Raw genomic sequence first — 27965 nt, 5'->3', positions numbered from 1 at the left:
ATTTTCTAACCTACCTGCTCGATTAAGGGATCTGACATTCCACGCTCCGATCCGTAGAACGCCAGTTTTCTTACTCCTGATAACAACGTCCTCTTGAGTAGTCCCCGCCGGGAGATCCGAATGGGGGACTATTTTACTTCCGGAATATTTTACCCAAGAGGACGCCATCATCATTTAACCATACAGTAAAGCTGCATGCCCTCGTGAAAAATTACGGCTGTAGTTTCTCCTTGCTTTCAGCCGTTCGCAGTACCAGCACAGCAAGGCCGTTTTGGTTAGTTTTACAAGGCCAGATCAGTCAATCATCCAGACTGTTGCCCTTGCAACTACTGAAAAGGCTGCTGCCCCTCTTCAGGAACCACACGTTTGTCTGGCCTCTCAGCAGATACCCCTCCGTTGTGGTTGCAGCTGCGGTACGGCTATCTGTATCGCTGAGGCACGCAAGCCTCCCCACCAACGGCAAGGTCCATGGTTCATTGGCGGGGGGGGGGGGGGGGGGGGAGGGAGTGAAATACTAGTTCACTTTATCACATAAGGAAATAAAATACTGACTTAAATTTCATAACTTGCTTACCATTGGATTGTTTCATAATTTACAACTGCCACTGACTAGCAAAGCATCATTTGATGCACTTATTAACAAACTGTTCTCTTGAATTACAATGTACAACATTTACTAAAGTACAGATGTATCAGACACTTTAACAAATCGTTGGTTCTTCACTATGATGTTCGCTCCTTCAGACGAAGTTACGACATGGGACAGGTTTTCCGTGCTCTTGTCTGTATTGGTCTCCGGTGCGATGGTGCTGCTGTATTGAGAGGGTCTTCAGCAGCGCCTTCCATAAGTCATTGCAGGTTGCAGAGAGACGTCGCTAACGTCTGTGGAATCGATATGTGTTGCCGACTTAGATGTGGGACAGCGATCTGTGGACGAGAACCTCATATTGTAAATATGCACACAGGCACCACTGTAATACAGCAAGTCGCATAGATATTCAACGCTAGACGTCAACGGTGAACAGATAGGCTATCGAGAATCGGCTTTTCTATAGAAAGCCAAGAACTCACTTGTGCCTGTGATCAGATTGTTGATGGGCTTGCCCGATTTTTTGATGTACAACAACCACTGTCCAAAAGTCTACAAGGAATGGTGCTACCTTGCTACCTTGAAATATCGCATAAGAACAGTTGTCATAAAAATAACGGGAGCCAGAGAAAAGAGTCAAGCCTTGTCGAAAACAATGGATTTCAAAAAACATATTGCTGCTGTCGATGAATAATCTCAATCATTCTCCGAGAGAATGTTGCGAAGGGAACTGTATGCAACGGAATTTTGGAATAGGATAGCTCGCAGAAGGAACCTGCTCACAGTGGCACAGACAGCTGCGTGTGTTCAATCACTCAGACAACATAAAGACTGGACGGTAGTTACTTGGAGGAGTACCGTGTAGTTCACCGAGGGTACGTTAAACCATAATCTTGCTATGTCTCACTGAGCTTCAGTTCTTTTGATTACATCTAGGACGGCACCGAATGAGATGCGTGTATATTGGGTCCGGTTCAGACAGTTCTACAAATTGTGGCAGTTGAGCTACGTAGAACAAGATCTCACGCAAATGGTGGCTGTGTCTCCCTGAGTGCACGCCATGACGCGTTTTCGCCGTAATAAATATCAGGTAGTTGTGTGCAACTGAGGTGCTCATGACTGTGCGCTACATGTCTAAAAGAAATAACTTGCACAAGTAATTGTGGAATGTGATGTAGAGGAGTTAGACGTAGGCATTACTTTGGTGCCGGCTTCTACGTAAAAAAGTTGTATCCAACATCGTACTAGTTGACTGTGATGAGCGGGTGTGCTTTCGTATAATCAGAGGTCTGCGTTGTTGTGTTGAGTGTCAAGTTCATGCAGAAGTTTAATTACCGAACGATGGGACAGAGGCGATTAGTTAACTTCTTTGGAGTATTTAGTTAACTTCTTTGAAGTATTTAGTTAACTTCTTTGAAGTACAGTCTATTTGAACCCAGATACTTATGTTTTCATTATAATTGTTTTCCTTTTTATGTTAGAAAAACTTCGACTGTGGTAATGTAAATTAGTGAGTACAATCGTTAACTATTCCACGTCATTAAAAACCGAGTGTATAAAATTCGTTTGTGTAGGGTAGATAGCTTCGTTAATTTTGTTTGCATTTTGACCAAACTAAAAACCAGAAAGTCGAAAGTTTTACTTGCCAACGCGTTACAGATCAAAGAAAGAGAAGGGTATATCAGTTTGACGGTTTACAGCCCAAGCAATTTTGTTATTCTTCTCTTATCAGAGTTATTATTTGAATCTTTGCAAAATAAGAGTGTTATCGAACTTAATAACTAGCATACAGGATGATAAGGAGCAGAATACCTCATTTCCCTATCAGTGCAATAAATACTTGTTGAAGCACTGTTAAATAGTGTTGACTAACTATAACACATTCAGAAATATAGCGAATAATACCGCAGTTGTTTGTGTTACTGCTTTTACAAATTGTTTCCATTCCCTTTTTTAAGCGTATCTCTCCTCTTACTTTTCACCGACAAACGAAGAAACAAAAAAAAAAATGCAAGGGATACGTAGCACAATAAAATAGTTTTGATTGGCATGAAAGGGTCTTCCCTTAACGTAAGTACTACCTCTGTTATTCTCATATGAGATTTCTGAATATAAAATGATTTTAGACGGTGTTCGAGTAACATTTTCCTTTCCACTTTCGCTTGACGGTTCTCTTACCAGTTTGTTAGCTCGGTCGAAAGGTGGGGACGGTTGTGGTTAAAGCGCCAAATAAAAACTTCCTGAGTACGGCCGAAAACCACTCCATATTCAGTAGCAAAAGGAAAAGAAGTAACATGCGTGTGCTCGCTACAAGTTTGGCTTTATACCGGACCAACAGAAAAACGCACAGTATGCGTAGCAGCCAACAACACAGCAGGCAGTTTTGCTTAAGCGCTGAGAGCAGTATTCCATATTTTACTCTGAAACGTATTGACTGTGATAGCGGCGGAGACAAAGAGTGAACTAAACTGATCCAACAGGTATTTACAAACATAAACTAGAGTAATTTTATAATTGTTGTCTTTTACAATACAACTCAATTAAGACACTTCCCGCTATCCCCTATAACCGCCCCCCCCCCGCCACCCCTTTTTCTGCTGCATGTACCAATCCTGACATTAAAAAATTTTCACTTTTATCGCATGTACGTGATGGCACAATAGGATTTAAACACGATTTCTCCTCTCTATTTTAGTTATAAGTCTAAAAGATTAACATTGTTTTTATGGTGTTTGTGAGTGAATATTTTCCAGTGTTTATTTAGCTGGAATCAACGTTCCCTTATAAACCTATTGAACACTGTTACTGTCCTTCTTTGCTTCTTCATTTTTTAATAAAAATGTATTTAATTGTACCCTTTCAAAATTACGATAGTTGTCGCACTGTGTTATCAGTACACTGAGTCTACAATTCAAAAAAGATAATTATGCTCGTACGCCATTTTCCTCTTCTGTCTCCCCAGTCTGTTGTACAAGGGATAGGCAAAATAATGTGGACGCCTGTAATTATTTGGGAATGGTTTATTAGGATGGGTTGTACCCCCATTTGCCCGCAATACAGCCGCGATTCTTCTTGGAATACTGGCGTATAATGATTGTATAGTCTCAAGTGGAATGTTCTGCCACTCTTCGATGAGAACCTGTTCCGGAATCTGCGCTACAGTACCATCCAAAAGGATTCGATAATGTTAGTCCGGGGACTGTGCTGCCCAGGAAAGATGCTGCAGTTTAGTTGCATGCTCCTCATACCACGATTGTACTGTTCTGGCTGTGTGATAGGGTGCATTATCGTCCTGAAATATGGCATATTTGTTGGGGAAGAACATTTGAAACATGGGGTGCACCTGATCACCTTAAATGTTCACATAATCGTTGGCTGTAACATGGCGTTTGAGAGTAGTGTTTGGACCAGCAGAATACCATGATATGGCACCTCCATGCTTAACCAAGCAATCAGAATTGTAGGCTTCTTTCGGCGCTCTCCTGACGTAAACCGGCCCGATGTTGGAAATAACGAAACCTTCGACTCGTCGGGCCATATGACGTGTTTCCACTGATCATCCGTTACGGATTTATGCTACTGTCATCATATTTTACGCTTTTTTCACTGGTTATCGTCACTAATGATTTGTGGAGTTCTCGGCAACAGTGCCGATAGATACGGGGTCTAGAAGTTGGCTATTGATGTCTGTAGTCAGCCACCGTAGTTTTGTGTTATTTTTACACAATTCGTGTTAGCGTACGACGATCTGTCATTTAGTTTTGATTTGCTCTCACTTTTACATTTACACAATGGTGTCTTTCTGCATTTTGTGTAGGCTGTCATGACTGTTGAAACAGTTGCTTTTGAAAAATTCAATAAGTTAGCTGTCTTGGTTACTGATGCTCCAGATAATCGGGACATCACAATTTGCCCTCTTTGGAACACTGTTAAGTCTTCCATTGCTACTTGTAAACAATCTACAGTGATGCCTAGCCCTTACTGAACACGCACAGTCCATTGCGACACGTGCCTTACCTGCGTCGTTGACCATCGAACACAACAAACCCATTACTACCGTTGTTCACATTGTTTTCCCTATCCACTGTATCTGCAGTATAAGTGCGTATTTCCTCTATAGTTTGTTCATGGGCTTGCCAATGCTTTGTATCTGTGGCTTACACCTGCATGAGATAGGACTGTTTCGAGCCAGTTCCAGCACGTCTCCTTCTGTCCTCCCTTCCTTCTCTCCTCATTATCCCTTGAACACGTGTTTTAAATATGTACTAACCACGAACACAAGTGTACGACTAAGTAGTCCTAAAACACAGACACCAAGATATAGACAACACAACACATTTGAAACAGAAACATATGGAGCACACTAACGTATAATAACAGAAAAACAGTGTAACGAATTGGAAACATAATGAAGAAGCAAGTGATCTAAATATCATACAGAGCCAATAACAGAAAAAAGAGACAAAGAAGATACAATAGAACTCTACACAAATTTAGCAATGCAGTTACCAACTCACATGCAACTCTCATCATTCCTAAGATGTATCACGAACATGAAGGAATTTTGGAACAAATTACACAACAAATGTCAGCTCTTACGAGTGACAGTTCACATTCGCTTAACATTTACTAAGTGAAAATTGCCGTCGCAGAAATATCGAATCTGATCTACAGATTCTGACACACGCCAGTAGCTTACAATGTAAATTAACACTGGAAGAAAACTCTTACAAACAAATGCTTTATTACGAGGAAGAAACGTAATAAATGAACACTCAACACTTTGCAACAACATACTCTTTAGTGCTTCAAGAAAACAGACAACTGACACACAACAGGCATAACATACACGTACACGTACACGTACACGTACACGTACACGTACACGTACACGTACACGTACACGTACACGTACACGTACACGTACACGTACACGTACACGTACACGTACACGTACACGTACACGTACACGTACACGTACACGTACACGTACACGTACACGTACACGTACACGTACACGTACACGTACACGTACACGTACACGTACACGTACACGTACACGTACACGTACACGAAAATGTTTGGTTTGGGGGGCGCTCAACTGCTTGGTTATCAGCTCCCGTACAAATTCCCAACCTTTGCTCAGCCCAATCTCGCCACTTTCATGAATGAGGATGAAATGATGAGAACAACACAAACAACCATCATCTCGAGGCACACACATAAACACACAACAGAAGATTTACTATGCCTCACACTGACTAACGTCTAATGAACAAAACGCGTCAGAGTTCTCCTGAAGCTTTCAAAATTCTCGTGATACGCGATAGATTTCACGATACACGTCAGCAACAAAAAAAAAGGTTCAAATGGCTCTGAACACTATGGGACTTAATATCTGAGGTCATCAGTCCCCTACAACTTAGAACCACTTCTACTTAACTAACCTAAGGACGTCACACACATCCATGCCCGCACGACAGCAACAAATTGGTGTAATATCTTCATTACCGCCAAAGTGAAGGTTATGCTTTTGTGAGATATTTGAAGCAGTTAAGTACGTAACAGAATTCGTTATAATCGAATGACAACATAAAGTGTCTCAGCGGCTGTAATCAGCCGCTAATTTGATTTTCCCACTACAGATATTTTTGTTTTCACATTTTCATACTTGATAATAAAAGCAGCTCATGCTCATGCAGATGACACGTTGCATGCCGAGAAAACGCACCAAAAATACAATATAGGAAATGATACCTCTGATCAGCCATGAATCATGACATTATGACCACCTACCTAATAGTCGGTCTGTACACCTTTGGCATGGATAATAGTGGCGAGGTGTCGTGGCATGGAAGCAATAAGGCTTTGGTAGGTCGCTGCAGGGACGGCACTACATCCGCACACACAAGTCACCTAATTCTCTTAAATTCCAGGGATCGGTGGGATGGGCTTTGATGCCACGTTCAATCACATCCCAGATTTGTTCGATCGGGTTCAGATCTGGAAACTCGTGGGGCCAGTACATCAATTGGAACTCTCCACTGTGTTCCCCGAACTACATCACACTCCTGGCCTTGTGACATGGAGTGTTAACCTCCTGAAAGATGCCACTGCCATCGGGGTACATGATCGTCATGAAGGGGTGTACGTGATCTGCAACCAGTGTGCTATAATCCTTGGCCGTCATAGTGCCTTGCACGACCTCCACTGGACCCATGGATTCACACGTGAATGTTCCCCAGAGAATAATGTAACCGCCGCCAACTAGTCTCCGTCCCGCAATACACGCGTCAAGAACGTGTTCCCCTGGGAGACGACGGATTGGGGTTCTCCCATCGGTATGATGAACAACGTATCGGAAGCCATCAACCATGCAACGCTTTGTCACTGCGCCAACGTCCAGAGCCAATGGTCACGTGCCCATTTCCTCGTAGTTGCCGATTTCGTGGTGTTAACACTGGTGGGTAATCGACTGCGGAGGCCCCTTCTTTACGAGTGTTCGGTGCGCTGTGCATTCAGACACGTTTGTACTCTGCCAGTATTAAAGTCTGGTGTTACTTCCGCTACTATTCGCCGCCAGTCCTGTTTTACCAATCTTCCCATCCTACGCGGTCCACCACATGCAATGAGGGGGCCAAAGCCCACGACGTCTGGACGTGGTTTGGCCTTGGCTTCGCCAGTTGTTAGACTAGTGCAGTTACCGAAATGCATGTGCCCAACCTCTGGTTCATCACACTCTGCCCTCGGTCAAACTCAGATAGATCGCCCTCCTTTCCCACCCTACGCACAAACAGCACAGACTCTGATACTAAATATACCGTGCGTGTGACTCATTAGCACTCACTCCTCAACAGGTGACGCTGCTATCACATGGACGGGTTAATATCTACACTCCTGGAAATGGAAAAAGAACACATTGACACCGGTGTGTCAGACCCACCATACTTGCTCCGGACACTGCGAGAGGGCTGTACAAGCAATGATCACACGCACGGCACAGCGGACACACCAGGAACCGCGGTGTTGGCCGTAGAATGGCGCTAGCTGCGCAGCATTTGTGCACCGCCGCCGTCAGTGTCAGCCAGTTTGCCATGGCATACGGAGCTCCATCGCAGTCTTTAACACTGGTAACATGCCGCGACAGCGTGGACGTGAACCGTATGTGCAGTTGACGGACTTTGAGCGAGGGCGTATAGTGGGCATGCGGGAGGCCGGGTGGACGTACCGCCGAATTGCTCAACACGTGGGGCGTGAGGTCTCCACAGTACATCGATGTTGACGCCAGTGGTCGGCGGAAGGTGCACGTGCCCGTCGACCTGGGACCGGACCGCAGCGACGCACGGATGCACGCCAAGACCGTAGGATTCTACGCAGTGCCGTAGGGGACCGCACCGCCACTTCCCAGCAAATTAGGGACACTGTTGCTCCTGGGGTATCGGCGAGGACCATTCGCAACCATCTCCATGGAGCTGGGCTACGGTCCCGCACACCGTTAGGCCGTCTTCCGCTCACGCCCCAACATCGTGCAGCCCGCCAACAGTGGTGTCGCGACGGGCGTGAATGGAGGGACGAATGGAGACGTGTCGTCTTCAGCGATGAGAGTCGCTTCTGCCTTGGTGCCAACGATGGTCGTATGCGTGTTTGGCGCCGTGCAGGTGAGCGCCACAATCAGGACTGCATACGACCGAGGCACACAGGGCCAACACCCGGCATCATGGTGTGGGGAGCGATCTCCTACACTGGCCGTACACCACTGGTGATCGTCGAGGGGACACTGAATAGTGCACGGTACATCCAAACCGTCATCGAACCCATCGTTCTACCATTCCTAGACTGGCAAGGGAACTTGCTGTTCCAACAGGACAATGCACGTCCGCATGTATCCCGTGCCACCCAACGTGCTCTAGAAGGTGTAAGTCAACTACCCTGGCCAGCAAGATCTCCGGATCTGTCCCCCACTGAGCATGTTTGGGACTGGATGAAGCGTCGTCTCACGCGGTCTGCACGTCCAGCACGAACGCTGGTCCAACTGAGGCGCCAGGTGGAAATGGCATGGCAAGCCGTTCCACAGGACTACATCCAGCATCTCTACGATCGTCTCCATGGGAGAATAGCAGCCTGCATTGCTGCGAAAGGTAGATATACGCTGTGCTAGGGCCGACATTGTGCATGCTCTGTTGCCTGTGTCTATGTGCCTGTGGTTCTGTCAGTGTGATCATGTGATGTATCTGACCCCAGGAATGTGTCAATAAAGTTTCCCCTTCCTGGGACAATGAATTCACGGTGTTCTTATTTCAATTTCCAGGAGTGTATATTAGATCGGTGGTCTTAACGTTCTGGCTGAACGGTTTACTGTAGTATTATTTGCACATGTGTCTGAGACCAAACAGTGCAACAAACGATAAGGTTTTTCCTCAATATGAGGTAAAGAAGTTCATTTTCATGTTTTAAAATAAAGAATCCCACTGAAGATAGTTGTTTCACCGAAACTAGTTTCGGGAGGTGTAAAAAACAAAACGTGTTTTCATCAAGGAGACCACATAATTCACAAACTATTTTCCGCAGACACGGACCAACAACGAAAGAGTTCAGCTTACAGTGATTTTCCTTAAAAGGGTTTTCGGCTGTTTTATGTTTCTACGCTTGCTGCTGATACTGTTTTTGTTAAAAATGTGCGTCGACTTTCAACCCAAAATCCCGACTCGTCAGCAGCGGTGCTAGCTAATAATAGGCAATGATAGCTTGTTTGTCTAATGGCAATAAGCTGTCGGTTGGCTACAAATATTAAGACTACAATATATGACACAGTATCCTGTGTTAAGTTCTTTCACTTGGTAAGAAAACATATTCATCAATGAATTTAAGTATGCTCACTATTAATATGTTGTGGTTGTGCTGTTTTTGATAGATATTCTGATAGTGTGCCAGGTCTGAAACGCGTAAATATACAATCTTAACGACAAGTGGACTTCTGGTATCAGTGGATAAAAAGTTTAGAAAAGGATGTGCTGAGTATCGACATAATCGTTATGGGTCTCCCAAGCGTATTTATTTTGTAAGTTGACTATGCTCATATATGACGAAAAAAATATTATGAGCTGTTGCAGTTTCCCGTAATATTTTTACTTAGTCTAAGGAAATGTCTCTTAGGAATAATACACAATGCCAACGGGTCTTTGGCAGGGAACGTGCCTGTCATAAAAACATACAAATATATTTACAGGCTTTGGACGAATACATGGAAACAGTAAGAACGCAACACATTGCCATGCTAAAATACGGTTAAAGAAATCCGTTGGCATTCAAAGCAGCTTTCAGTCGTCTCGGAATGGATAATTGCAGGTCGTGTATAGTTTTCTGGTGTATTTTATCAGGTTATTCCTTTGGAAAATTATGGTAATGATAATGTAGGTGGATAGCGATCACTCACCTTTCTCTCCAAGTAGACAATAAATGTCCAATAATACTGAAGCCTGATAACTAAGATGGCCAGGAGACACACGACAGTTCGTCTTCGTACTCACATAACCGGTCCTGGAAGATGCGAGCGGCTTGAAGAGGGCACTTTCGCTTCGGAACACAGCATGACCATTGGCGAACAAACCCCGTACTGTGGGATTGACGTGATCAGTCAAAATATTAATGTAATCCTTGGCACGTATGCGAACTTGCAGAACAGCCATGGGGCCCTTAGAATACCACAACATGGTTGCCCAAACCATTAACTATCCCCGAACATGGTTCGATCTCGACCATAAGCTGGGAACAGTGTGACACAAGACCAAATAACTTCCTACCATTTGTTCATAGCCCAGCTTTTATGGCTTCGACAACAAGTTTTCCTGTTATGGGCAATTGCATCACTCAGGTGTCACTTTTTGTTGTTGTCAGGGTTCGCGAGTGCGTCATTCAGTTGTGCAGTGACATTTGCAGCTGTTGTTCTCTTATTTCTAGTCAGAATTCTCTCCTATGGCCATCAGTTATGACCACTAAACACATCCTTTCGTCTGGCTTCTGACTTATCAGATAGGTGACTGTTAAAACACCACACTTGGGATGCCTTGGTTACGGAAGTACCAAATAAAGGAACACAGCAATTTGCCTACGTTCGAATTCCCTTAGCTCCGACACAATGCACTCACAACTACACAGAACACTGTTCTTAGCACGACTGCCACTTCCTACGTGTTGAGAACTGCACAGATGCCGTTCGGGGTCAGATATAACAGCGAAATCTGCTGGGCTGGTTAGCAATTGCAGTTATGATCAAGCATGCATTTCTATCTGTTTTCCATGTTTTGCCGCCCCCTCCTTTATACATTCGTAGTGCCTGCCAAGAGTAGTTGTACATATTTAATGAAGCTTTCCTCCGTCAATATTTTCTTCAAACATGCCACACGTAGATATAAATGTCCACTATTTGTTTCCCAAAGTGGAGTATCATATTAAAGCTAATATCACAACATGTGACAACTACTCATATTCCGTCCTGTGACGCGTAACGGGGGGTACACATTTGTTTACTCGCTTCACATACAAATTACCTTCATGATGAGTTTTCAATCAGTTCTCGATTTGATTACTCTTCTGGTGACTCCAGTAAAGAAAGCTGAAGGTGGAACGGGAAGAGGTCTTACAGTTTCTACATCACAAGCGTAAATCAGTCACGTATCGTAATCTTTGGTAGTCCTTGGTCGAAATTGTTGAACGCGTAGTCTGAGGTTGGACGCTGTTCCCACATTGCAAAGGGGTTCATTCGCCTCACCTTATGGCCTCCTCCACCTCTGACCTTGCAAGAGGACTACAGTCATACTAAACCTCCATAAATGTCTGTTTAGCCAGTATGGGGCGTACATTATAACTGTTCACGCTTTCCCTCCCGAGTATAGCGATAATTAAGCCAGTCCGTCCTAAACTGACTTACTGAATCGCCGCGAAGGAATTTGGAGATATTCTCGTAGTCTTATGTCCACTTGCAAAACCGTAGCGGCGCCGTCGGATTCTGCATGTGTAACACTACTGTCTATGTTTTACGTAATGAAGCGAGAAGAGGTTACTTTCTGTGCAAGTAATTTTAAAACGAGAAGCTTTTCCAGTGCCTTTATTTCAGAAACTGCGTAAAATAAACTTCCTCACATTGATTATAAGCTAACTATTAGTAACACGAGATCATGGTCTACCGCATGACTAGATCGAAAGTCTTCCTATCGACGACTGCCGACCAAGGTGCATAGTCTGTAGCTTGAGCGTACAATCGGTATCGTTCGTATAAGATCGTACATCCTCGGTTATGCCAAAGTCATTCATTTATTTATTAATAACATTTCCTGTCATTGTAAAATTACTAAAAGATAGTTTTTATGACCCACAGGCTCCTCCCAATGTCTACGTGGCAAAAGGCAACATTCGTTAGCAAATATTTATTAATAAAAATTACTTGATTCGTGCCAGAATAAATGTACTTTCCCTATGTATCGCTCTGCTGACGTAACAAGCGATTTCTGAAACTTCCTGGCAGATTAAAACTGTGTGCCAGACCAAGACTCGAATTCGGGACCTTTTGCCTTTCGCGGGCATGTGCTGTACCAGAAGCTATCCTGCGCAGGAGAGCTTCTGTGAAGTTTGGAAGGTATCAGACGAGGTACTGGCAGAAGTAAAGCTGTGAGGACGGGGCGTGAGTCGTGCTTGGGTAGCTCAGATGGTAGAGCACTTGCCCGCGAAAGGCAAGGGTCCCGATTTCAAGTCTCGGTCCGGTACACAGTTTTAATCTGTCAGGAAGTTTCATATCAGCTCACACTCCGCTGCAGAGTGAAAATCTCATTCTGCAAGCGATTACTGCATCTGCACCTCATCCCACCCGCTCTGCAAGCGCCAGCTCGGTAACCGCAATTGCTAGCCAGTGTGGGAAACTACCGATCACTCTTTACTCCTTACGTAATGCAATGCTGATACATTAACTACAGGTATGTGAAATAGCAAAACTGGAAATAAAGTAAAATGCACTCCTATCCTCAAATAAATGTTTTGGTAACTAAGCGGGACTCAGCAGTCTTTTCTCACCCTCACACCACCAAATTACCGGCTTAAAACACTACGTGCAGATAAACGAATTACCTTACCCAAAGGTTGATTCTGATTTTTTCGTGATACAAACTGTAGCATGACTTCAACTTCCCCGCGGTTTCTTTAGTTTTACAAATTAGCGTTGGTGTTGTAACATTTCTTTAATTTATGAAAGCCATGTAATTTGATAACAGAACTTTAATGAGACTAAGTGTTAGATGCGTTTTGCAGATACAGCTCGTGCGGGACTGATAGTAGTGACAATGAAAAGTCATTTGCTTAGGATTCCGTGTAAGTGAATGGTTATGAGCCGTGTAGCCAGGTCGATATCTCATACCCGGCGAAGTTGAGCACCATGTCCGTGTATTTGCGGAGCTAGCCCTCTCTGGCTGAGGAACTGCGGAAGTGACAGGTGGGCCGAGTGTTGGAGAGGACAGCGCATGAAGCGCGGCGTAGCGTACTTGTTTTGGGTCAGCGTTGAGCTTTTACCAGTCTGCGCATTTTCCAGCAGCGGGCCCCGTGTGTTAGTACTGACGTAATAGAGGTCTGCGGCAGTTACTGCTACGTGCCAGTCGTTACTAGTGTATTCCAGCCGAACAGTTTGATGAGTAATTTGACCGGACATTCGCCGTGGTTCCTTGCCATACTTGGTCGGAAGTTTAGAGCTTGGGAATTTCCACTACCTGTTTTAATACTCTAATAGTCGCATGGGATCTCACAGACACAAAGCAACAAGTTGGCCCACGAGTACGCGGACCTAGCTCCCCCCCTTCCCCCCCCCCCCCCCCCAGCTTCTTGTATCCCTCTGCCTAGTCGTAAGACTGCTGTCAGTCGCGTGGTAGTCTTGCCCGCTACAGGATCGTCGGTGTGAGGCCGTTTTGTATCTCAGAGATACCACGCGACCGTATTATCATGCAGGTCCTTTATGTCTGATTTCCGCTTCTGATGCTCGACATAGGTCGTTTACATAGTGGCGTCTCTCAATTCTAGTTATTTACTCGACGTTAAAATACGCAAATACGTTCGCTTCTCCCACAGATACAGTGCGGCTATAAATGTAAGACTTGATATATGTACTGCCTTTAAGGCTATCAATGGATGTTTTTGGATAATAATATACTATCATCGTCTTATTACAGGTCAATATGGACACACGACAAAAAACATAATTCTGGTATGTGATCGGAGCCTTTCCAGGCGTATTTTTGTTTCCACCTGATGATGGCGGAAAGGTTATTCGCCGAAATATCGTGGGACTTCAACGATCGCATCCGGTTGGACACCCGAGAGCCCTGGAAACATAATTTCAATAATCCTGCTAACATCGAAAAAATAAACGAACTCCTTTTTAATGGATGTGTCATGAAACCTAACGACAATTCTCTTCTGTCGTGTTCTGCACCAAGTCCTTCGGACCTAGTGCTAAACGTACGGCAAACAGTTTCCGACGTACCAGAAGAAGACAGTGACATGGATTCAGCGAAAATAATCGAAGAGCGTCAGGGCAGTTCAGAAACGAAGCAAAGCAACATGGATATTTCATCTAATAGCGAAAAGGTCGATGAATTCCACGTTTACCATAGAAAGATGGGTAAGAAAGTAATCAATTCCATTTCCTGAAAAAGCTCCTTACGTGGGTTTGTTTATTTGATGGAAGTATATTGGACATCATTGTACGTCCCACAAACCAGTACATTGATTCCGTGAAAGATGATCACGGGAAAGAGGCATCAAACTCATTGACCAAACAGAGTTGAAAGCATTTATTGGGCTTCTATATAGCGGTGGACTCTATAAAGCTGGAAAACTAAATCTCGAGGATTTATGCGCTAAGGACGGATTCGGGCTTGAGATTTTTCGACTCACCATCACTCTCGTGCGGTTCTGTTTCTTATTATGGGTTCTGAGGTTTGACAAAGAGAAATAAGGCAAGAGTGAGAAACTGTAGATCTTCTTGCCCATATTAGTGGAACTCAGAGATTTGTACTGAACTGCCAACTATGCAGTTGCATAGGAGATGATATTACAATAGACGAAAAGTCAGACACCTTCAGAGGCAGATGTAATTTCACCCAATATAAACCGCCCAAGCCTGCAAAATACGGAATAAAGATACGAGCTGCAGTGGGCTTAGAAATATATGCAATAGAGCAACCCGACGGTCCTTTTCAGGTTACCAACAAACCCGTAGACATGCCTGAACGCCTGGTTACTCCACTAACTCTGCCAGGAAGTTTCATATCAGCGCACTCTCCACTGCAGAGTGAAAATCTCATTCTGGAAACATCCCCCAGGCTGTGGCTAAGCAACGTCTCCGCTGTATCCTTTCTTTCAGGAGTGCTAGTTCTGAAAGGTTCGCAGGTGAGCTTCTGTAAAGTTTGAAAGGTAGGAGACAAGATACTGGCAGAAGTGAAGCTGTGAGGGCCGAGCGTGAGTCGTGCTTCGGTAGCTCAGATGGTAGAGCACTTCCCCGCGAAAGGCAAAGGTCCCGAGTTCGAGTCTCGGTCGGGCACACAGTTTTAATCTGCCAGGAAGATTCATAACTAATAAGAAGGTAAAGCGTTCGCTGCTGCCCCGCTTGCCTGTATGGGTTTCATTCTGCCTTCGGGAACTTCACCCCCAAACCGAAACACCTGCGACTCCCAGTAGCGCAATAGTGCAATGCACGATACGCGAAGCTCTGCCAAATATTTTATACGAACAAGACTACAAGACTCATCCGGTATAAATGCAAAGGGTGTGGTCAATATTTATCTACAAGGTTGTCCAATATTTTTCAGCTGGCTGTGACGCTGATGAATAGATCGAAGACGATGGGCGATGATACGTCTTCGTTTTTATTTTACTTTCTCAGAGAGGGGAGTTATTTTGTACCGATTTCGTACCTGTTTCATTATTACATTAAAGATACGAAAAATACGTCCGATTAGAGTTCCTAAATGTTAATAAGTAAACGTTCTAGTATTCATTTTCATACGCTAAATGGTCAGCTGCTTTTATTTCAGTGCATGCTTGTTTTGTTCTGCTTTTTCTTTACTTGTTCACTCCAACATCTGTCGTTAACTGAAGCTAATGGCGCAGCGTTGATCCCGTATCTCACATATACAAAGCGATCACCAATGTTCCTCCTAGTGACGCGACTACTGGAGAGGCTCTTGTTTGTGCAGTTTGTTAATTATTGAGTGCTAGGTACTCAACTCTCCGCCGTCCGTTTTGCAGTCCCGTTTTGGCAATGCCTATTTCTGAACTTTCGTCACGTGTGCTCAACCCTCTCCCTCGCACTCAAACTACTGGATCTATTAAGGCTAAATCCTCTTATATTAAAAAGTCAGATACCGGAGGGTGATGATTTTAGGTTAAATCTGTTTAGCATTATTGGTGTTTAATTTCTTGGAACCTGTGCATGTTGTTTTGTACCTTCACTGTTCAGCTTTTCTTTGTCAAGGTGGAAGCTACCCTTCGTAGTAGTAATAAGCATTACTAATTTGTAATTCTCGTTAAGTTTTAGTTAATATTTGCCTGGGTAATCCTTCGGTCATACTGAAATGATTGTTACTTATTGGAGTGTTTAATTTAGATTTTCAAGCTGAGCGCTTATTCCTGGTTGACGTAATCGTTACCCGGTACGTTTCCCCCTGAAAGGTTACTTTGCGTTATTTGGCATGCTTGATTAATATGCATTTTTTTCAGATTAATCTCTGTGTTTTAATGCTATTAAATTTCTCGTACCTACTTTTGCCCTAGCCCTGGGTACAATGCCTTTTAAGATGGGTCAGTGAACTGTTGTTTTATCCGTGCTTTATTTAAGAGAGGGTTATGTTTCAGTAGAGTAAGTGTTAACTTCACGCGTTGTCGCCATGGATCAAGTGTCCGAGATCTGCCCCTGAGTGTAATATGCCGTCTGCGGGAGTGCACGTGATCTCACACTGGTCTGGTTCCTCTTAATTTGTTAACTGTGTTCTAAGGAACCTGTTTCAGTAAATTGTTTTGCCTGAAATTTTTCAATCCTCAAGAGTATACATATTACATTGTTTTAATATGAAAATACTTAATACCCGAAGGTAGTAAACTACTTTCGTAATTTTTTTTATTATAATGCAACATTTCGACTCTCAATGTAGACGAACTTCCCATAATGTAGCACTGGTTTAATAGAAAAATAATTAATTGTTGCAGCTAGTAAATAGTTTATTGTCAACAGAAAGAAGCGTATGAGTATTTGTAATATATTGGTGAACTGTACTGTGCTAACAAATTTTGTCAAGATACTATTTAAAACAAACAAATGATGTTCAATTTGTTACCCAGTTCTTCCACTAGGACCTGTTGAAGCGTAGTCTCATAATTTTAAGTACTAGATAGGCCAAATCAGATTTCTTAGAGAGGCTGATATTTGATTAAGGTATTGTAGCTCTATAACGAACTGCAGACGACTGAAACAGTAACAAAGTTATCAAAGATGCCGGCCATTGTACATACCGAGTTGACAGGACTAAACGTTTGTGACTGACACACGTGTTTCCCTATTATTTCATGTTACCTATATGGGGCACCTGTGAATAGTTTAGCACACCCTTAAGATGCTGTAAGTCTGATGTCTGGTGACCTACAGAGAAGGAGGCCTCTCTCGATAAGACCATACTGATTTTAAGGAAATGATAATGTCGCTCAACCGAAACGCCTTATTGAATTATAATTAATAGGGATGGCCGAATCATGGATGAAAATAAGGGTGCCACAAGACACATGGATATATTAATGGGAGATGGCATCATCTATCTGTAACAGAAACATGCGGTAACTGTAACAATCAGGTTTATCATCGTAAAGAATCAATTTCACGAGATCAGTGAATTAGCATTTACTAAATTAATAATCATATTCGTGTAATATAACTTTGGCACTGGTAGGTGAACACAATAAAAGCATAACCGTGAAACTAAACTACGGATACGGCCAGTGACAGCAAGAATGGCTAGTCGTATACAGAAAACATTCTGATCAATATAAGTAAAAACGCCAATGGCATTGATAAAGTGTATAATGGAAGCAACTAGCAGGCTGAGAATATTAAAATTGTGCAGTTAGACATGACGAAAGTTAACTCTCTAGACGCAGGCGATTTTCCCGTGAAAAATCGCAGTGCACTTTCGTACGATAATAAGAATAGCTGTAAGGATAGTAATAAAGGAACGTAACAAGAAAACTAAAAATTAATTTAGAGTTGACTTTTAATTGATGTTTAACTTAAATAATGCAGGAAACGTGGAAGTCATATAATAAAAGTACAATAATTTATTGATAATTTTTCTGAGTGTTGCACATCTTAAAGCAAAGTTCTATACATAGTGTTGCCAATATGGTTATAAAATTGTTTGTGTTGTGTTGAAATCGGTGACTTAAATGGTAAAATGGCGGAAAATTGTAGAACTTAAAACATAAAACAAAGGGTTGGTGATGCTAATAAAATACACAGGAAGCAGACAGTAAAATAATAGACATACAATTAAAAAACACGGCGACGGTATGGTTTCTGTTCACAAGAGATATAAAAATCACACCCAGCGACAGCATGATTTATTTTCACAACACTTTGGAAAGACGCATAACACTGAACACTCACTTGAACACTGCACTGAAAAGTTGGCACAAACATGGCACACCACAGCCGAGGGCAGATGTGGGGAACTTGGACAGATGATGAGATAGAAAAGGGGGAAGGAGAGGAAAAACGAAGTGGGGGAGAGGGGGAAAGGAGCTGACGGAGGACGAGGGGGGGTGGCTGAGCAGATGCGAGAGGGAGTGGGAAAAGGCAGAGGAGGGAAATGAAAAAGGACTCTGGGGGGGGGGGAGGCAGGCAAAGAGAGGGTAGGCTGGGAAAAACAGGATGGAAAGGGGGAAAGAGGGAGCCGCAGGAAAGGGCAGAGGAAACGAGGGGGTGATCAGAGTTGATAGGAGGGATAAAAGTAGGGGGAGAGGGCATCATCTGGGAGGGGAAGTTGAAGGAAGCCACCTTGGGAAAGGAGATGAAGGGTGTAGAGATGGAGGGCAGGAGGGACACAACAGTGAAGGCGTAGCAGAGGGCTAGGGTTGGAGAGGAGCAATCATGGGATGAGGGAGATCGAAGTGGCGGGAGATGTAGAGGAAGCGGATATGTTCGAGGAATAGGAGCAGATGGGGCAAAGGAATCAGGTAGTAGAGGATCCGCATGGGGGATGGGAGGCATATATGGAAGGTGAGGTGGAGTGCATGGCACTCGAGCATCTGGAGGGAGTTATAGAATTTGGGGGGGGGGGGGCGGATATCCAGGCGGGACTCGCATAACAGAGGATGGGACGGATTAAGGATTTGTAAGTGTGAAAGTTAGTAGAGGGGTTCAACCCCCATATAATTGTTGGTGTGAGAAGGTGTGTGTGTCAGTATGTGAGTAAGATTAAAGAGGGTGTAAAACAGAACTGACCTTGTTTCGGTCTTGAAAATAGTGACTCTTCTAGCTCAAAAGGAAAAGATTTTACGAGAAAATATGAGGAGCGTGTATAGAGTAGTGCTACAATTTTTTTTCTCGGGCAGTTTCAAACGAATAAATGCAGAATTTACTGTGGGACATTATGGAATATTCCCGCTTCAGCCTCCATAGTTTCAGGAAATTTCGATGGGTGGCAGCGCTATACGTATCCTTCAAAATGGCGTCTGTAGTGGAGATGAGTTCCGAGCAGAGACCTGTCATCCGGTTACTCTTGGCGGAAAGCCAGCCACCGCAGATATTCATACGCGTTTGCAGAATGTGTGCGAAGACCTGGCAGTAAACAAAACACGGCGAGGGTGAGGCGTCTGTCATCATCGCAACGATGTCGCGCAGAGCCGTCGGATCTCCCGTGTTCTGGCCGGTCGCACACAGCTGTGACTTCTGCAATATTGGAAAGTGCGGGTACTCTCATTCTAGGTGGTAGACAAGTCACAATCAAATCACCTCGCTGCACAACTGGACGTTTGTGGTGGTAGTGCTGATATATTCGTCACCAGTTATTGTACTCAATGTTGTGTGCCCGCTTTGTTCCTTGCCACCTAACAGAAGACTAAGAATTGCAACGAAGGACCAACTGTGCGGAACTGCTTGCGCGTTACAGGGATGATAGGGAGATTATTGATGCAACAAGACGTTGGCTCCTACGTGGACCAGTAAGGTGGTATCATGCGGGCGCACACGCCATACCAGTATGGGGGTTAAAGCCGTCTCATTGAACGGAGATTACGTTAGAAAGTAAGGTTTGGAAGCCAAACGATTGGGTAACAAAATGCTGTATTGGATTCCTGACTTAAACCAACCTGCTTTCAGATAAAATGTGTTGCTTTACTTACAGAATGTCCCTCGGAGTAGCCTAGATGTTTCAGTACAACAGAAAAGTATTGGACGGAAAATCACGACTTTCGACCTGCAAACAGAAAAAAATTACACCCGAGACGACAAGAACGTGGTCCGAAAAATTGTCCAGAAACACACATCTATATCGCCTGCAGCTGGAAGATTAACTAACATTACGTCCTCCTCGAATCGGAGATTGCATCGACTGCACATTCCTACCACTGTCATACAGCTGGACGGCGGAAGATGGGTGGAGATTCTGAGTCTGGCTCATCCTCTGTACTCACTCTTAAAATGGAGATATCCTTCGGTACGACAGCTAGGCTCGTTTCATCAGTCCCCCGAAAGCAAATCTTTACTCATCAGAGTCGCAGTGGGTTCTTCTTCCAGTGTAGGTATCTTTCCGGCAAACTGTAGTAGACTGTGCGGGTTGCGTCCAGTTATACTTACGTAAATAAGTTAAACAATCTCCTACTCTTGCAGATATCTTTACCGTTAATCAATAGTTCCATAGCAGGGGGGAGGAACGCAGAAAATCTCTCCGATTCAATGACAGGATTGTAAAGCTCACGAATCGAAAAAGCGTGCCCCTATGGATTTACATATATCATCTTAAACCAACATTACTTCGGACCAAGGCTAGAGAGCAATGGCGGATCCCACTTCTATCTCGGCCTGTCGTGTGAAAGCTGGTTTTACCTATTATCTTCCCAAAACGATTTTTTTAGGCGTGATGCAATGGAAATTTTTCACAGATACAGGCGGCATATGCACCACCTACTGCTGAGATGGTGCGAAACGAATTTTGCATGTTCTTTCTGAAAGTCTGTTCTCAGTTGTGAACACGATTACAGGCGCATCCTGTTCCTCTGAAGTGAGATTCGATGTCACCCAAGCCAGCTAGGAAGCTTTCCGGTATGCAGAAAAATAAGAGGCCCCAAGTATAACGAAGGAAAGGAAGAGAAGAAGCAGTTAGCTGGGCAATCACTGGTGGCACTGAATTTTGTACGAGTACAAAATAAATACCCAGTCTTTCTAATCGATAACATCCGTCAAGTATCTGGGTGTCACTATACGAAATGATCTCAAATGGAACGATCAGATTAAACAAGTAACGGGTAAGGCGAACTCTAGATTGCGGTTTATTGGTAGAATCCTGAAGCGATGCAGTCCTTCAACAAAGGAAATTGCTTACAATACGTTAGTTTGTCCAGTCTTAGAATATTGTACTACTGTATGGGAGCCTTACCAGTTGGGTCTGATTCAAGAGTGTGAGAAGGTCCAAATAATAGCGGCAATATTCGTGACTGGTACTTTTAGCCATCGCGAGAGCGTTAGAAATCGCATAGAAAGTTTGAAGTGGGACACACTTGCAAATAGACGACGCGCTAAACGTAAGGGGCTGCTCACTAAATTCCAAAATCCAATCTTCGCTGAGCACGTAGAGCATATATTACCATCAACTTTCAAATGGCGCAATGATCACCATTCACAGAGAAGGAGAATTACAGCTCGTACTGAGGCTTTTAGACAGTCGTTTTTCCCTGGCTTTTTGGCGCGAATAGTGCCCACCGCCAAATACCGCTTAATTGGCTAGCGGAGTATATATGTAGGTGTATACGTGTAGATGTAAAAAGATGGACTCCGTCTGTTCGATAGCTCTAAAGAAGTTTCTAAAAAACGACGTGGACCAGTTAACACAATTCGAATTACTGTGTAAGTACAATACTATTAATCAGAGGAGGTTTGTAATATACACAAGACTATTTTAAAGTGGATGCGGCTTCATCTGTTGTCCCTTTGCAATTTATTGAAGCGCCCAATGTAGCTTTCCTGAGACTTTTTGAAGTATGTCCTCTGACAGATAAGTGCCTGTTGAGTAATGATCATTTGCTGAAGAGCGAACTTGTGTGTACACATGGGCACTCATTTAGTATGTGCTCTGGTGTTCTGCTTTCATAACCAGGTTTTAAACCATGCCTAGGGGAGGTCGGATTGTGCTCCTAGCCATTGAAAAAGTACATTACTTCCTTTGGTGGCTGTGTTTTATTTTTAATTTCTTTCCTCTGGACTTCGTACAGTGAAAATTTTCCATTCTTAATATTACTATCCTGGAACTGTATTTCTCTTAGATTTGTTATGCAGTTATTAACGCAGAGTAGGTGCCCCTTTCTTTAGCTCTTCTTGTGTAAGCTAGTTTTTGTAGTTTGCTTGCTAATTGCCACGTCCAAAGGTTATCGCTTCATTTCTACGAACAGTGAAATCGTACGTGATCTAAACACTGATGCGCTGCTCAGAATATAGTTTTCTGTACCCTCATCACTCCTATGGGACGTCTCCAATGTTTGTGTCTACGAACCCGCGTACTAGCACCAAAGTACACTGATGTGTCAAATAGGACGAAAGTACCTTTATTCATAATGTATAGCGGTCAAATAACATAGATCGATGAAACTCGAACCACACGTAGAAAGAAATACTACAGTATAGTATAGAAGATAACCGAAAGAAACAGGCAATGAGGCGAAAGGAAATGAGACTTTTATTCAAGAACAATAATTACACTAATGTCATCGGGATTCATAATGGTTCCCAGGACGTGGTTCTTAATATAGTGTATGAGCTATGAATCTTCCCATGCTAGTCACATAGGCAGTAAGTTCTTCAGGTAGGGAGCTCCATTCCTGCATCAGCAAGGTTGACAACTGCTTGGTGGTCGTTGGCATGTGTAGACTTGCTGCAGTACGTCACCCAACGCATCCCACACGTGCTCGACAGATTTTAAACCTGGGAAACGGGAAGGTTAGTCCATTAATCGAATGTCCTCTCGTTCGGAGAGCTCCTCCACTGTAATACATTAAAAATGAAGTCAGGACCGAATGCATCAGTGAAACCATGCACAATGAGATGGAGTACAATGTAGCAATAACGTTGACCTGTGAGTGTATCGTATTCAAATATTTGGAGGTCAAAACGTCCATACAATATTACGCCTCCCCACTCCATAACACCACCAAACCGGTCATGTTCGACAGTATTCGACGTACCGTCTTATGGGGAGAGATGAGAACACGTAATTCACCCAGGAATACTGTATTCTCTTTAAAGTTTATACAGTTTCACAATCGGAACTGTTATGGAAAGATTTTTCCCCGCCGTGATGTTGTTATTTTGAAAATTGATTTTGGAAGGTTTCAACAGTTTCTTCAAGTCATGAAAGATATATATCAAAAAAACTTTTGCATCACCCTGGTTCCCAGAACTGCTGAAGTCCCTTTGACTGTTCAGAGATGTCACTAAACCCGAACAAAGATGTAAGCAATCATGCATGAATAGCGCTATCAGGCGGAGGGTATCCGACAGCCGATCGCTTCCAGTCATTCCATCAAGAAGGAGGTGCACGGTTCGTGTTGTCTGTAGTTCAACCATGTTTAGATGGTTCGATTGCGTCCTCATTGTTACTTTGTGCCAGCAAGGGCTCTCAATAAGGGAAGTGTCCAGGCGTCTCGGAGTGAACCAAAGCGATGTTGTTCGGACATGCAGGAGATACAGAGAGATAGGAACTGTCGATCACATGCCTCACTCAAGCCGACCAAGGGCTACTACAGCAGTGGATGACCGCTACTTATTGATTATGGCTCGGAGGAACCCTGACAGCAACGCCACCACGTTGAATAATGCTTTTCGTGCAGCCACAGGACGTCATGTTACTACTCAAACTGTGCGCAATGGGCTGTATGATGCGTAGCTTCACTCCCGACGTCCATGCCGAGGTCCATCGTTGCAACCACGACACCATGCAGCGCGGGACAGATGGGCCCAACAAGATTCCGCATGGACCGCTCAGGTTTGACTTCACGTTCTCTTCACCGATGAGTGTCGCACATGCCTTCAGCCAGACAATTTTCGGAGATTCAGTCAGACTGAACGCCTCAGACAAATTGTCCAGCGAGTGCAGTAAGGTGGAGGTTCCCTGCTGTTTTGGGGTGGCATTATGCCGGTGGTGGTCACGGAAGGCGCCATAACGTCTGTACGATACGTGAATGCCATCCTCCGACCGATAGTGCAATCTATCGGCAGCATTGACGAGGCATTGGTCTTCATGGATGACAATTTGCGCTTCCATCGTGCACATCTTGTGAATGACTTCCTTCAGGATAACGACTTCGCTCTCGACTAGAGTAGATAGCATGTTCTCCAGACAATAAACCAGTCGCACATGCCTGGTATAGATTGAAAAGTGCTGTTTATGGACGACGTGATCCACCGAGTTGACATCACAGCAGCTGAGAAGAGTGCTCCACCTACTATCTTCGAAGGATGCCATGGGTCTGATGATGGTCATGTGATATCACCGAAACCGGTCACCTATGTTCTTGTAGCATACGTGGTGCGATCAAGACTGAATTTTAAAAAGAAAAATTTTAAAAAGATATTTTGATCGCTATTCCAAAAATGTTTATTAAAATTCACCGAAAACATTGTTTACACGCTACAGCTTTCATCAGAAAAAGTTCTCATAGGCAGAATGACTGCATCAATTACAGTATTGCTCCAACTTAGCAGCGTTCCACGGTCGTAGACTCACTTAGCGACACTGGGCACGCGGTAGCGCGTGAAGCGCAGTCTGATCGGCTTAGAAAACAGCAGATTCCTCCTATAACACACCAAAGAAACTCTTAGAACATGGCCCGTTTTACACCAGCTGTGAAGCAAGTCAGCCTTTAGCAAGCAACACGTTAAATAAGATATTACGGTACATCTTTGCCAACGGGCAATAACCCCGAAATTCTTAAAGCAAATGACAGTACCTTAAAGAACGTTAACAAAATTTTCATTGTAGCTGTAACCATCAAATGATTTATCAGGAGGCTTACTGAAATAATATAGCACTGTACAAAACAGTAAAAGCACAGCTCATTATATGGTTAAGATAAAATTAGATCTTTAAAATTACAACTAAAACCACTTTGCATAATTTGACCTACTTGCGCACACAGTTGAGCAGAGGTATCCAGTACGTAATCAAGTACTGCAAGAGTCACCGACACTAGTAATTTGACAGACTCACAATTAAGATTTCACATGCTGCTACTCAATCCAACATACAGTGTTGACCCTGAATAAAGAAAAGTGTGAAGTTATTCATATGAGTACTAAAACAAATCAGCTAAATTTCGATTACGCGATAAGTCACATAAATCTGAAGGCAGTAAATTCAAGTAAATACTTATGGATTACAATTACAAATAACCTAAATTCCAACGATCACATAGATAATATTGTGGGTAGAGCAAACCAAAGACTGCGATTCATTGGCAGAACACTTAGCAGGTGCAACTGGTCTACTAAAGAGACTGCTTACACCACACTTGTCTGTCCTATTCTGGAGTATTTCTGTGCGGTGTGGGATCCGCATCAGGTGGGACTGACGAATGACATCGAAAAAGTACAAAGAAGGGCAGCTCGTTTTGTATTATCGCGAAATAGAGGACATAGTGTCACAGACATGATACGTGGATTGGAGTGGCAATCATTAAAACAGAGGCGTTTTACGTTGCGACGGGATCTTCTCATGAAATTTCAATCACCAGTTTTCTCCTCCGATTGCGAAAACATTCTGTTGGTACCTAACTACGTGGGGAGAAATGATCATCACGATAAAATAAGAGAGATCAGGGCTCGCACAGAAAAATTTAAGTGCTAGTTTTTCCTGAGTGCTGTTCGCGAGTGGAACGGTAGAGATACAGCTTGAAGGTGATTCATTGAACCCTCTGCCAGGCACTTTATTGTGAATAGCAGAGTAATCACGTAGATATAGATGTAGACAGGTACTTCAAACAACATAACGTCGCGCTTATGGAACTTTCTAATATTGGGCTTTAAATAAACGGATATTACTGGAGCAAATTTTCCCAGACACAAGTTCTATAGAGTTTGTACTATTTGCACAGCTTTCGTAAGCTAGACCCAGTAAGTTTCGAAGTAGACACGGGCAATACTTGTAAGGAAAACGGCACCTGCGAGCCAGGAGCTCCCAAACACAAAACACGGCAGCACATTTGAGGTACCTACCATAGCTCAATTCGAAGCTCGTGAACGGTCACCCACAGGTAATCGTACAAGAACGCTCCTCGACGACGGAACAGCTTACCCACCAGAATTAACATAGCTGAAGGTGGCAGCGGCAGACTCAAGTCTTAGCACAATGAAAGGATGCAGACGGTTGTATTCAGGCCTCTAAAAGGCTACACTGTCCTGCAGACGAAGATGCTCACTGAGCATAAAGTTACATCATAATTTCAAAAGGTCATTGTTGCGATTGGTCACTTGAGGCGGAAGGAGTGGGAACATGATAATGATAGGTTGCTGCAAGGGTTCTCTGGCCATCGGCAGGGAGCGGTTGAACGATGCTTAAAACACAATAACTCAAAATCCTGCGCATGGATTTCGTACCCAATGCCTGCAACCATAAATCGATCCCATCATCCATGGCACAAAAGGAGGGTAGATACGCCATAAAAAGACAAACTGCAGCCAGCTGCGCGCTTAATTTATGTGAAAAATGTCACTGACCGGACTTGCAAACTCCTTCGCCGGGTTGGTGTCGAGCCTGTCCGCCACAGCAGCCGCAAAATCCAGAATGTGCTAGGCTCCAAAACAACCCGACAGATGGTTTTCTTGCTGAAGATGTGTACAAGGTGGACAGTCAGTGTAGAGAAGCGTACATCGGTGAGACCGGCAGGCCGATGTCAACTCGATTACGAGAACATGAGCTCTACATTTGTCTGAGGCAGGACAGTCTGCGGTGGCCGAACACCGGAAAAGACTGCGGCAAGGAAATCAAAAGTAACGGAACTTGCATAGTGGCTAAACAGCCGGCCTGACGAAGCGCAAGATCAGAGAATTCATAGAAATAATAAAACACTAACAGCATGAACAGAGAGGATGGATACTGGCTTGGCCTATCGTAGCTGCCAGCCCTCAAAGCCCAATAGGCCGCACCAACAATACCTGACACGAGTGCTACGAGCGAGTGATTGCCCGCCGCACAGCCTGCGCCCAGCAGGAGATAAACAGAAGTCCATACCTCATTAGCTGATGAGCACCAGTCACAACAAACAATGCAAGAAGCAAAAGACAACAGCAGATCCCTATTGTAATAAAATTCCGATCCTTCCACCTCAAACAACCAATCGTAACAAAAGACATTTTAAACTTGTGACGTAACGTCATACTCAGCAGCAGTGATAAAATATAAGGACTTCACACATCTCAAACACATCAGCAGCTCCAGAAAAAGGCCATTGTACCCGTGGCAGAAAAGATGTTTTCTCCAGTACAGTTTCTTACATTATGATGTGGTGTGATAGAAAACTTTGTGTCACCTGACTCTGGACGCGGAAGCCTGTGCAGTTATACTATTAATGCACCCGCCGATACGCCTTCTGGAGGTCTTTTCTGTGAACTTAATGTTGCTCTTGCACTTACTTTCTCGAAATCTGATACTAAACTCAATTGTATTGCTGATTTCGCATGCTATTACAATGGCGGGTGGACTTACGCAGCCACAGGGACGTCCCCGTCTGCGGGCTTTCGCTGCCGTGTTTACTGCGGGCCACCCCTCCCTAGACGGCACACCATACAGTATGCATGGGCCGTCTACTGTCCGCCAGACACCACTCCCCTACACGCGAAGTCGCCGCCGTTGTCGACCCGGCCGCTCCCGCCACCACTTATTTACGGCAGACGTTTCCAGCACGGTTCCACTGACGCGGCTGCGGTTTCTGCGACATCACACGACACTGACTGACACTTCACGTCATTTGCCTTCCACCGGTCGAATAAACAGTAGGTTAATCAGAAGCGCACTCTAATCCGTGATCGCCAATGTCTAACTTGACTCCTTCCCTACTACCCATATGGGATCCTGGCTCGTATTGAAAG

This window comes from Schistocerca cancellata, chromosome 5, assembly GCF_023864275.1.
Source record: "Schistocerca cancellata isolate TAMUIC-IGC-003103 chromosome 5, iqSchCanc2.1, whole genome shotgun sequence".
NCBI classification, from domain to species: domain Eukaryota; kingdom Metazoa; phylum Arthropoda; class Insecta; order Orthoptera; family Acrididae; genus Schistocerca; species Schistocerca cancellata.
This window is presented reverse-complemented; position numbering follows the sequence as displayed.